The sequence below is a fragment of the Geotrypetes seraphini genome, chromosome 9 (genome assembly GCF_902459505.1).
Source record: "Geotrypetes seraphini chromosome 9, aGeoSer1.1, whole genome shotgun sequence".
Lineage (NCBI taxonomy): Eukaryota > Metazoa > Chordata > Amphibia > Gymnophiona > Dermophiidae > Geotrypetes > Geotrypetes seraphini.
The window spans coordinates 171,723,169-171,735,217 of NC_047092.1; the positions used below are offsets into that span (position 1 = coordinate 171,723,169).

General features: G+C 48.3%; 1 protein-coding gene across 5 annotated transcripts in view; it reads left to right on the top strand.

Moving 5' to 3' along the window:
* Positions 1-12,049, top strand: part of FNDC3B (fibronectin type III domain containing 3B) — a 490,638-nt gene that overhangs the window by 22,379 nt on the left and 456,210 nt on the right. The window contains exon 1 of one of the 5 annotated variants that reach the window (XM_033959078.1): positions 2,724-2,933. The exons of the other annotated variants lie outside the window; for them this stretch is intronic. The gene's annotated coding sequence lies outside the window, so the exon portion shown is untranslated. Of the gene's footprint in view, positions 1-2,723; positions 2,934-12,049 lie in introns of those variants that run through there. 5 annotated transcript variants of the gene reach the window in all.

A 12,049-nucleotide genomic window follows, 5' to 3' on the forward strand; every position in this document is an offset into this window, starting at 1 on the left:
CTACTTATATGTCTAGTTACTCCCCACTGTGTATGTTCATTTGTAAACCGTTCTGAGCTATTGGGAGGACGGGATTAAAATCTAAATAAATAAATAGATACTGCATGCAAATTTCTCTCGTGCATATTCTTTGTGGAAATGTTGAGAACCTTGCTGGCTGGGTATGTTGTCCCGAGGACTGGGCTGAGGAACCGTGAAAATACCTATATGCTTGCCTTACTATTAATGTGTTGATCTAATAGCGAGTTAACTAACTTATTTTGAGCACTGTACATCTTAAAAACGTCTTTTCGTGTCTGGCTATCCCTCGTAGGGCACGTTCGAAGAAGGATGGGGTTACGCTGTGGATGTTGTTTGCTTGGCTTGTGTGTTTCCTAAAAGTAATTCAGCAGCTAATCATTTTTGGTAAATCAGTGCTTCCCTTCCAGTTCACTGAAATTCCTCCAGACATTTTTCCCTTCCCCCTTCCCTGGCCACCAGCGATAACACAGGAATTTACTAAGCCTGCTGTTTGCAGGATTAACTATCCAGCCCCATTCTGCAGTACTTTGCCCGCTGAAGCCAGAGGAACGATGGACGTGAGTAACTCTGCTCTCTAGTCTTGCTTTCGTTGTATAAACTACTTCTACTTGAGAAAAGTTTTTCAAAGGTTGTCTTTTTGTACTCGGTCACCTGATACTTTGAATAAGACAGCTGCTATGGAGACGGGATCTTTCAGGTACTTTCTATGCCCATCATCCCTTAGGAGCTATCGTAAGCCAGCGAGAGAGGAAAACAATCGGTGGTTCGTGGTATTTTTTTATTTTTATTTTTTTAGCCTTTTTAAAACTCGTCTTCTAAATGTTTCACCTCTCTGACACTGCTAATGATTTTTCTTTTAAGGAATTCAGATGAACTTTAATGTTGTTATGGATTGTATTTATTTTTTTTATGCAACATTCCTGAGAAGAGATTTGTATACTCTGTTTGGAGTGATTTTTGAAAGCTTCAGTCAACATGGCTTCCTGGGGAAGTGGCTGTATTCCGAAAGATAGGGGAGCGAGTGGCACTTCATATGAAGGATAAGATGCCTGGTAGCAGTCTGGGAGAGCCAGGAATTGGTTATCTAAGAGATGGGAAATGAAATGTCCATTCAGATTAGACCACCAGCACAGGTCAGAGGTGTAGTAGAAACCTTCCATTGCATACCAGCTAAGTGGGTGGTGCTGTTGGTAGGCCATAGTTATCGCATGTAGGTTTCAGTACCAGCTTTCTGAACGGAATGGGATGATTCATCATGGCTGTTTCATCGCGGGACGTTTCAGGGCGGCTGCGGTGAAACGGCCACAGTGAATTATCCCATTACAGGAAGGCTGGGCTTCCTGGTACCTACAGAGGGCAGCTGACGCAACATAAGAATTGCTACTCTTGGGTCAGACCAGTGGTCCATCGTGCCCAGCAGTCCGCTCATGCGGCGGCCCCCAGGCCAAAGACCAGTGTTCTAAATGAGTCCAGCCTCACCTGCGTACGTTCCAGTTTAGCAGGAACTTGTCCAACTTTGTCTTGAATCCCTGGAGAGTGTTTTCCCCTATAACAGCCTCCGGAAGAGCGTTCCAGGTTTCTACCACTCTCTGGGTGAAGAAGATCTTTCTTACATTTGGACGGAATCTATCCCCTTTTAGCTTCAGAGTGTCCTCTCGTTCTCTCCACCTTGGAGAGGGTGAACAATCTGTCTCTATCTACTAAGTCTATTCCCTTTAATATTTTGAATGTTTTGATCGTGTCCCCTCTCAGTCTCCTTTTTAAGGGAGAAGAGGCCCAACTTCTCTAATCTCTCGCTGTACGGCAACTCCTCCAGCCCCTTAACCATTTTAGTTGCTCTTCTCTGGACCCTTTCGAGTAGTACCCTGTCCTTCTTCATGTACAGCGACCACTGCTGGACGCAGTACTCCAGGTGAGGGCACACCATGGCCCGGTACAGCGGCATGATAACCTTCTCTGGCAGCCGAGGGCAGGCACGGTGACGCAGCAGTTCTGGCGGCAGCTTCTATTCCTCAGGACCTGGAGTCCCCGCCAGCCACCACAGAGGTGTCGGATCGCAAACAGGAGAGAGGGAGGGTATAATTTTTTATGGGGGGAATCCATCTCCCAAATGCAGAAATTTGGGGAGGCATCATACTCCCAAAGGCATTTAATTGTTTTTTTTTGGTGGGGAGGCATCATACCCTAAAGGCATTAAATTGTTTTTGTTTTTTTTGTTTTTTTTTTGGGGGGGGAGTATGTGTGTGGGGTTATCGCCCCCCCCCCCAAATGCTTAAATTGGATGATTCTTTGTGGCCCTTTCTGAAGAGTACTCCCTAAAGGGACCCTTTGCTGCTAAGCAGTAGCTGAAACTTCAGTACACCAGGTGATATTCAGAAATGGAAGATCTTGCTTAGCCTGTTGCTACAGTGTAAAAGTTTTTTTTTGCCCACCAGCGTTCCTGTGATCATAACAATAAAAGCTAGCTAAATTTTGATACATTAATATAGATGCCAGGTGGAGTTGAGTGATAGGGAAAGTGCTAAGGCTGGTGAGGGAATGCAAGAGGAAAATATGGAAGATAAAAGAGTTTCTTGGGAAGGGAGGGATACAGAGAATGAAAATGGGGACTAGAGACTGGTTTAACGACCATCGTTAAAGGCACGGTGCATTTTGAGAATCCGGGATAGAAAATTGGAACAGGAGAAAGACACAGGGCAAGGGGAGGGTCGGAGAGGGGATGCGAGTAGAAGACAGGATTGGAAGGGAAGGGAAGGCGAGAATAAGGGATGAGATCTAACTGGGTAGAGAAGAGAGATGTGTGGAAAAAAAAGATGACGGGGAAAAGAACTCAGAAGATTGATACCAGGAATGTGAGAAAAAAAAGAGATGAACCAGCCTAATTAGAAGAAGAAAATGGCCAGACATCAAAGGTAGCAAAAAATAAAATGTATTACATTCTTCGATTGGAATGTGCCAGCTTTAGGGAAATGGGCATCCCTTCTACCATTGCATTCTGCACACTTCTGATATCTTTTCCCAGTACTGCAGTGTTCATAAAGTCTGGCTTTCGGGGGGGGGGGGGGGGGGGGTTCATTTCAGTTTTTGTCTGTGTCTTTGATTCTAATTTGGGATCTGTATTTGCTGAGGGTCGGTTTATAATTCCGCATGCGTAACTGAGGCTTCGGCTGTTGTTGCAAATCTTGCTTGCTCTAGCTTTCCAATAGGAGACAAATTGTGTTCTCTAACGCTGAGGTTCTTTTACTAACGTTTGGCAAAGATTTGCATTTATTGCACATTAGTTTTTTTGCTTTAACGTGCGAGGCTTGTGTGTTGAATGCAGGGGGGCTTGTCCAGCATCTACCCTGCATTTAATGCGCTGGGCAGATACTTAACCGCAGGGCATTATTGCGTGTGTGCTCCTGTGCTTTCAGGCAGTGCATATATTTCCGTGTTAAGATGTGAATCACTTGTGCACTCTTTCCAAAAATACTAAGACTAGGGGGCATGTGATGAAGCTACTAAGTAGTAGATTTAAATATTTTTTTCACACAACGTGTAATTAAACTCTGGAATTTGTTGCCAGAGAAGGTGATGAAATCAGTTAGCTTAGCAGGGCTTAAAATAGGCTTGAATAATTTCCTAAAAGAGGTGTCTATATTGAGATTGGGAAAATCCACTGCTTATTCCTAGGATAAGCAGCATAAAATCTGTTTTACTACTCAGGATCTAGCTAGGTACCTGGGACCTGAGTTGGCCACTGTTAGAAACAGGATACTGGGCTTGATAGACCTTTGGTCTGTCCCAGTATGGCCGTTCTTATGTTCATTGAAAATAAATAAATACTCCCACATTTCTTCCCTGATGCAATTTCCCCGTTCATAACTCCATCCATCTCAGACCCCCCAATCACAATACCGAACCCCTGCAACTCTCGACACAACAACCCTGTCCTGACACAAAGGCCCTGATCTTCCCCAGTCCTGACTCCCTGGGACTTATCTGGAGGTTTGCAGTGGTAGTTTAGGGGTCCCTGATGGCATCATCCAAAAGGGCACCTCAGCCCCCTAGTGGTAGTTTCATGGTATTACATGGGGTGTCATCCATATAAGGCTCTGGAAGCATTGCAACTCTGTGCATGTTTGTCATATTGCTGTGTTCATACAGACTTAGTAACTGTTGTCAGTATGCCTGCTTATGTATTTCATTGAATTTCTGCTCTCTTTTTCCCAATTAACTCAAGATGGATTAAAAATTAAATAAATTGTTGCCTGACAACCAAATATGATTCACTACCTTGAAAGGAATGATCAGTTGTATCGACCAATAACTCAAATAATGTTACATAGAATTAAAAATAAAATAAAAAAAAACCAATTTAGATAAAATTGACAAAGCCAATATAATTAAATACCCCTAAATTCAAGAGGTAGTCGCTCAAATCCTGGTTTTGGAAATATTGCAACAATATCATCTGAAATACCGTATTTGCCGGCGTATAAGACGACTTTTCAGTACCTTAAAATCCTCCCCAAAGTCGGGGGTCGTCTTATACGCCGGGTACTGTTTACATGCCCTTACTTTACATTAGAGAGCTGCACGGGGACACCCCTAGGGTCGCGGGGATCCCGTGGGGACGCCCCCTAGGGTCGCGGGGATCCCATGGGGACGCCTCCGAGGGTCGCGGGGCTGGATGTACTCAGTCTTCTGGATGTACGCGGCTCTTCTTCTCCCTACCTTCTCTGCTTGCAGCACAGAGCCGAACGGAAGTCTTCCCGACGTCAGCGCTGACGTCGGAGGGGAGGGAGGGCTTAAACAAAGCTTAAACAAAGCCCTCCCTCCCTCCGACGTCAGCGCTGACGTCGGGAAGACTTCCATTCGGCTCTGTGCTGCAGGCAGGGCAGATAAGGAGAAGGAGAGTAGCCTCGCGGTTCGAGTGGCTACCAAGGGAGAGGAGCGCCCCGCCCCGCCCCGGTTGCAGCACAGCCGGCCAGGTTCCCTTACTTTTGTGGCACTTCCCCGACCGACCGATAACAGCCCGGGTCCGACAATCCTCCCTGCCCTGTAGCCGCGAATCTAAATTACCTTCTTACAGCAGCTGTAAGAAGGTAATTTAGATTTGCGGTTAAGGGCAGGGAGGTTTGTCGGACCGGGGCTGTTGTCGGTCGGTCGGGGAAGTGCCACAAAAGTAAGGGGACCTGGCCGGCTGTGCTGCACCCGGGGCGGTAGAGAAGGTGTGCGGAAGAAGGGGTAGTCTTATACGGCGAGTATATAACAAACTCTATATTTTAACTGTAAAAGTTGGGGGGTCGTTTTATACGCCCAGTCGTCTTATACGCCGGCAAATACGGGTAATTAAAAATTTTAATTTCTTGCAACTTTATTGAATATCTTCTCTCGCACAAAAGCATAACTGTTTACACAAATTTGATAAATGCAGGAAGTACCTAAAGCCAGGCTCCAACCAGTAGCTGAAAACAAAACTAATCTATCTTATCTGTCTGTGTTCTTCCTCTGCTTGTCTCCGTAGCTGAATATTAAGAGGTTTTAAGATGTATCATGTTGATATTAAGTAGGCCTATCGTGCAATATAATGTGCATTGTTCTTTGCATATTTTAGTGTTGCAATTGTTTGTCTGTATCCGGGTTATACCTGCCATACTAAATAAATCCGAACGAATGAGTGAATGAATTGTGGTCCAACCTAAAATAACCATCTTTTTAAGTACCTCCTAAAGGATGACATAGTTTCTGCTTGCTGCGGTTCTCTGGGAAACTTGTTCCACGGCAGTGGAGCGGCTGATACTAATTATAGATGTCTGTGAGGGGAGATATAGAAGATCTTAGCTTGATGTACAAAGAATACCATGTGGAACATAATTCTTCAGTCAACTGCCTTGCTGACACTCAAAGGCCATTATCAAAGCCTTAAATTTCACTCTAGACGCAATTGGTTGCCAGTGGGAGAGGGGGGGAGGGGAAATACGATCCTTTCAGGAATAACGTGCAGCTGAATTTTGGACTCTTTGCAACTTCTTCGTCTTGGTTACAGGTACAAATACAGTAAGTTATCCAACATTCCCGACATGCCGTTTGAACATCATGAGTAATAGCTGTAGACTATCCATATTCTGCATGTGTGACTGAGGGTAAGGTTTTATGATTTATTTAAAATTTTCTTTACTGCCCAATCTGAGAATCGGGTCTGGGCAGTGTATGAATGGGTCTTCAGTAGCGTTCTAAACTTTTTATAGAATGGTTCAGAATGAAGAAGTACTGGAAGATGATTCCATGAGGATGGATCAGCATTGTTAGGTGGATTCTTTAGGCCTGGTATCGTCAAGCAGTGATCATTTACCCCCCCCCCCCTCCTTTTACAAAACCGTAGCGCAGTTTTTAGCACTGGCCGCAGCGGTAACAACTCTAAAGCTCATAGAATTCCTATGAGCGTCGGCGGTAACAACTCTTAACGCTCATAGAATTCCTACGAGCGTCAGAGTTGTTACTGCTGTGGCCAGCGCAAAAAAACGCACTATGGTTTTGTAAAAGGGGGGGGGGGGGTTAATGAGTGAAGAAGATGGGGAGGTGTGCAGAGAATGATTTGATTTGACCGAGAGAATGGAATCCCATCATGTAAGGCTCCGAAAGTAAGGACTAGGATTTTGAAATGAAAACAGTATTCCGGAGTTGGCAAAGTAGCGGTGGAATACAGTCGCATTGGAATCAAAACGGGATACTATTGCATAATTAATTTTTAAATGTGAAAACAAAGTAGGGTCTTAAGATGTAAACGTAGATGTGGAATCGCTAAGCTAATTGCTTATCTTTGAAAAGGCAAAATTATCTATACAAATCCTTAGACTGCTATCAGGAAGCAAAGCATATCTGAACCATAGCATTTTCAGCATTTCTGTGGATTTGGTTTGTTTTGACTCATTAGCTTAGATAAGGCAGATTTTAACATTGTGCTACTTCCAAATGTCTCAAGGCCAGAGGAGTTCACGTCTGTATAATCTCACCAAACATTCTTAATAACATTCATCGGAGGCCATGAGAACACTTTGAAAAGCTTCAGGGGAAATTAATGCACCATAAGGAGCAGACGTGGTTAAGAGAAACGGCCACCTATATCCACCTGCTGAGTTCTCCGGTCAGAAAACTAACCGACTCATTGCGACAATGCTTTTTACACCTAAGACGCTATACCAAGATTCAGTGCTCTACGTTGTTGAATGCTCTGCTGAAAATAAACAGCATGCAGACCCAAGTCATCAACTATAACAACTTAAGCAAATTTAGTGCTGGCCATCCAGGGAACCTACCAGGAAACTCACTTCGTGTAGAAAATCCTGCAATTATGTAATGATCATTTGTTATCCCAGGACAAGCAGGCAGCATATTCTTAACGCATGGGTGACGTCACCAACGGAGCCCCGGTACGGACACTTTTAACTAGAAAGTTCTAGTTGGCCGCACCGCGCATGCGCGAGTGCCTTCCTGCCCGACGGAGGAGTGCGTGGTCCCCAGTTTCTTCGTTTCCGCGGAGCGAAGAAGTCGCATGTGTTTCAACGGCTGTTGAAAACTTAGTTCTGCCTTCCCGCTCGCGTACTTTTTTCATTTTTTCAGTTTTTTCCTTTCGGATCCCGTTAATTTTCTTAAAAAAAAAAAACTCGTCGAGTTTTCTTTATTTTTTCGGGCCGGCCCCGGCGGGGCCTGTTGCCACCATACAGGCCTCCGGCTTTGATTTTGCAGAGGCCGTGTTTCCCTTCATGCCCCCTCAACCGGGCTTTAAGAAGTGCCAGCGGTGTGCACGCCCGATCTCTCTTACCAACCCGCACAATTGGTGCCTGCAGTGCTTGGGTCCAGAGCATCGGGCGGACACCTGCACCCGCTGTGCTACGCTTAAAAAGCGCACTTTAAAAAATAGGCAGATCCAGCAAAATATTCTATTCGGTACCGGATCTGCCATGGAATCTGCCGCCACGTCGACGGCACCGCAAAAGTCGACACCAACTACTTCGACTCCACCGGATCCTTCTTCGGGGTCGCTGGCCCCAGGTAAGCCGGCTAAGAAGCCTTCCACTTCCCTTGAGCGCCCTCCTGCCATGGTTGCGACACCAGCAACCCCGGCACCACATCGACCCCGCAAACGCTCCGCTCCGATATCGGTGAGTGCCTCGTCATCGGCCTCCTCATCGCCGGAGCATAGAGCGGCACCTATGGTACCGAAAAAGAAAAAAGCGGTACCGGTGCCCCCCCCTGGACGACCGCATTGCGGCCATACTCCAAACCCAGTTACAGGAGCAGCTGCAGCAACAACTCCAACAACTGTTGCCGGCGTTACTGGCACCGCACCTTCCGGTACAGGACCGGTCCGAGCCTCGCACCGTTCCATCGGTGTCGACCCCCTCGGTACCGCTCAACTCTTCCATGCCGGTCCTCTCGGCTGAGCCACATCTTTCCCAACCTACGGTACAGACCCGCTCTGATGCCGATCCTTCTCGGTACCAGGTACGGCACCGGTCTTCCTCACCCGGTACCGCCTCGGTCCACTCTGGCAAGTCTCTCTCCAAAACCCGCCATGCCGAGCCCTCCACACCGATGTCCCGCCGTGCGCACCCCGACATCAGGGACCCAGACTTATGGGAAGAATCCCCACACGGTACCGAGGAAGACGCTTCCTCCACGGACGAGGAACCTTCAGTGACTGATACCGTTTCAAAACCTGAACAGTCCTCGTTCACCAAATTCCTCAGGGAGATGTCTGCTGCTCTTTCCATTCCCTTAGAGTCCAACTCTAAAAAGTCACAGGCCTTTCTCGATGCCTTAGACTTTGAGCAACCTCCCAAAGAATTCCTCAAGTTACCCGTACATGACATCCTACGGGAAACTTTTTATAAAAACTGGGAGAACCCCCTCACTGTCCCTGGGGCCCCTCGCAAATTGGATAGCTTGTATCGAGTCATTCCCATCCCAGAGTTTGACAAGCCTCAATTGCCCCATGAATCTCTCCTGGTGGAGTCCACCTTAAAGAAAACTCAGGGCTCCAGTGTCTATGCCTCCACCCCTCCTGGCAGAGAGGGAAAAACTATGGATAAGTTTGGCAAGCGCCTTTTCCAGAATGCAATGCTGGCCAACAGGGCAAATAATTACACCTTTCACTTCTCCTTCTACATGAAGCATCTGGTGCAACAACTCTCCACCTTACAAAAATACATCCCTGAACGTAAGGTACCTCTTTTTCAACAACAAATTTCCAGTCTGCTCCAACTCCGGAAATTCATGGTACGCTCCATTTATGACTCATTTGAGCTGACCTCTCGAGCGTCTGCCATGGCTGTTGCCATGCGGCGTCTGGCCTGGCTGAGAGTTTCTGACCTCGACATTAACCACCAAGACCGCCTGGCTAATGCACCTTGTCTTGGTGATGAACTCTTCGGGGAGTCCCTGGACTCAACAACCCAGAAACTCTCGGCTCACGAGACCAGGTGGGACACCCTGGTGAAGCCTAAAAAGAAGACCCCGCCTGCTCGCCCCTACAGACAGCAGTCTTCCTACCAACGCAGGTTCTCGGCCAGACCTCTCAACCCGCCTCAACAGCAGCCTCGCCGACCTCGTCAACAGCATCAAACTCAGGCTCGCTCACAGTCTCACCAACCTGCCAAGCCTCTCCCTCCGTCAAAACCTTCTCAGCCCTTTTGACTTTTTCCTCCAGGGCATAGCCAGTCTCCCACCATCATTGCCTCTTCCTCAGCCTATCGGAGGTCGCCTCCAACTCTTCCTCAGCCGTTGGGAGGTCATCACATCAGACCAATGGGTCCTCAACATCATTCGCCACGGCTACTCTCTCAACTTCCAGACTCTTCCACCAGACAATCCTCCCGTAGAGTCTGCTTCTCACTCCTCCCAAACCCCCCTCCTCCTGAGGGAGGTCCAATCCCTCCTTCTCAATGCCATCGAAGAGGTGCCTCCGGACCAAAGGGGTCAGGGATTCTACTCCCGCTACTTCCTGGTTCCCAATAAGACAGGAGACCTCCGTCCCATCCTCGATCTCAGGGACCTCAACAAGTGTCTGGTCAAGGAGAAGTTCAGAATGCTCTCCCTTGCCACGTTTTACCCTCTTCTCTCTCAACACGACTGGCTATGTTCCCTGGACCTCAAAGAGGCCTACACTCACATCCCAATCAATCCGACTTCACGTCGCTACCTACGGTTTCAGATACAGCACCGTCACTATCAGTACAAAGTGCTACCCTTTGGCCTCGCATCATCACCCAGGGTGTTCACCAAGTGCCTTATTGTGGTGGCGGCCTTCCTCAGGTCTCACGACCTCCAGGTGTTCCCCTACTTGGACGATTGGTTGGTGAAAGCGCCTACATCTCCGCTTGTGCTACAAGCCACTCATCACACCATCTCGCTCCTCCATCTACTGGGGTTCGAGATCAACTACCCCAAGTCGCACCTACTTCCCACACAGCGACTTCAGTTCATTGGCGCAGTTCTCGACACCACTCTGATGAGGGCGTTTCTCCCCTCCGACCGACAACGGACCCTGCTCCACCTCTGTCGTCAGGTGTTCCTTCATCAAACCATCCCAGCTCGGCAGATGATGGTCCTCCTGGGCCAGATGGCCTCGACGGTCCATGTACTTCCTCTGGCACGACTCCACCTCAGGACACCTCAGTGGACTCTAGCAAACCAATGGTCACAGACCACGGATCCTCTTTCTCATCCCATCTCTGTGACATCGTCTCTTCAGCAATCTCTTCAATGGTGGTTGAACTCCTCCAATCTTTCCAGGGGTCTACTCTTTCATCTACCCCCTCACTCCATGATCATAACCACAGATGCCTCCCCCTATGCATGGGGAGCTCACCTGGGAGATCTTCGCACTCAGGGACTCTGGACCCATCAGGAGCGTCAACATCACATCAATTTCCTGGAACTCAGGGCCATGTTCTATGCTCTCAAGGCCTTCCAGCACCTTTTCTACCCTCAGGTTCTTCTCCTGTGCACAGACAACCAAGTCGCCATGTACTACATAAACAAGCAAGGCGGCACCGGATCTCCCTTCCTCTGTCAGGAGGCCAACCGCATCTGGACCTGGGCCACGGCCCACAGTCTCTTCCTCAAGGCTGTCTATATCCAGGGCGAACAGAACTCCCTGGCCGACAATCTCAGCCGCATCCTTCAACCTCACGAGTGGACTCTGGATCCTCCCACACTCCGCTCCATCTTTGCTCGCTGGGGCACTCCTCAGGTGGACCTCTTTGCAGCTCCTCACAACCATCAGCTGCCCCAGTTCTGTTCCAGACTCTTCTCTCCTCATCGTCTGGCCCCGGATGCATTCCTGCTCGACTGGACGGATCGGTTCCTCTATGCCTTTCCTCCACTGCCGCTGATGTTGCGGACGTTATTCAAACTCCGCAGGGACAGAGCCACCGTGATTCTCATCGCTCCTCGGTGGCCTCGCCAACACTGGTTCTCCCTCCTGCTCCAGCTCAGCTCCAGGGAGCCCATTCCTCTTCCTGTGTTTCTTACTCTACTTACACAGCAGCATCAGTCTCTACTACATCCCAATCTGTCCTCGCTCCACCTGACAGCTTGGTTTCTCTCGGGCTGACCTCTCCAGAGAATCTGTCTCAGCCTGTCCGTCGCATTTTGGATGCCTCCAGGAAACCAGCCACCCTCCAATGTTACCATCAGAAGTGGACCAGGTTCTCCTCTTGGTGTCTACTGCATCACCACGGGATCCCACCTCATTGGCGGTGGAAACTGTACTGGACTATTTGCTCTCTCTATCCGATGCTGGCCTCAAGTCCACCGCAATCAGAGTCCACCTCAGTGCCATCACTGCGTTTCATGAGCCTATCCTCGGAAAACCGCTTACAGCTCATCTCCTGGTTTCCCGGTTCATGAGAGGCCTCTTCAATGTCAAACCACCTCTGAAACCTCCTCCAGTCGTCTGGGACCTGAATGTGGTTTTATCAGCCCTCATGAAACCTCCGTTTGAGCCTCTTGCCACTACTTCACTCAAATTTCTGACTTG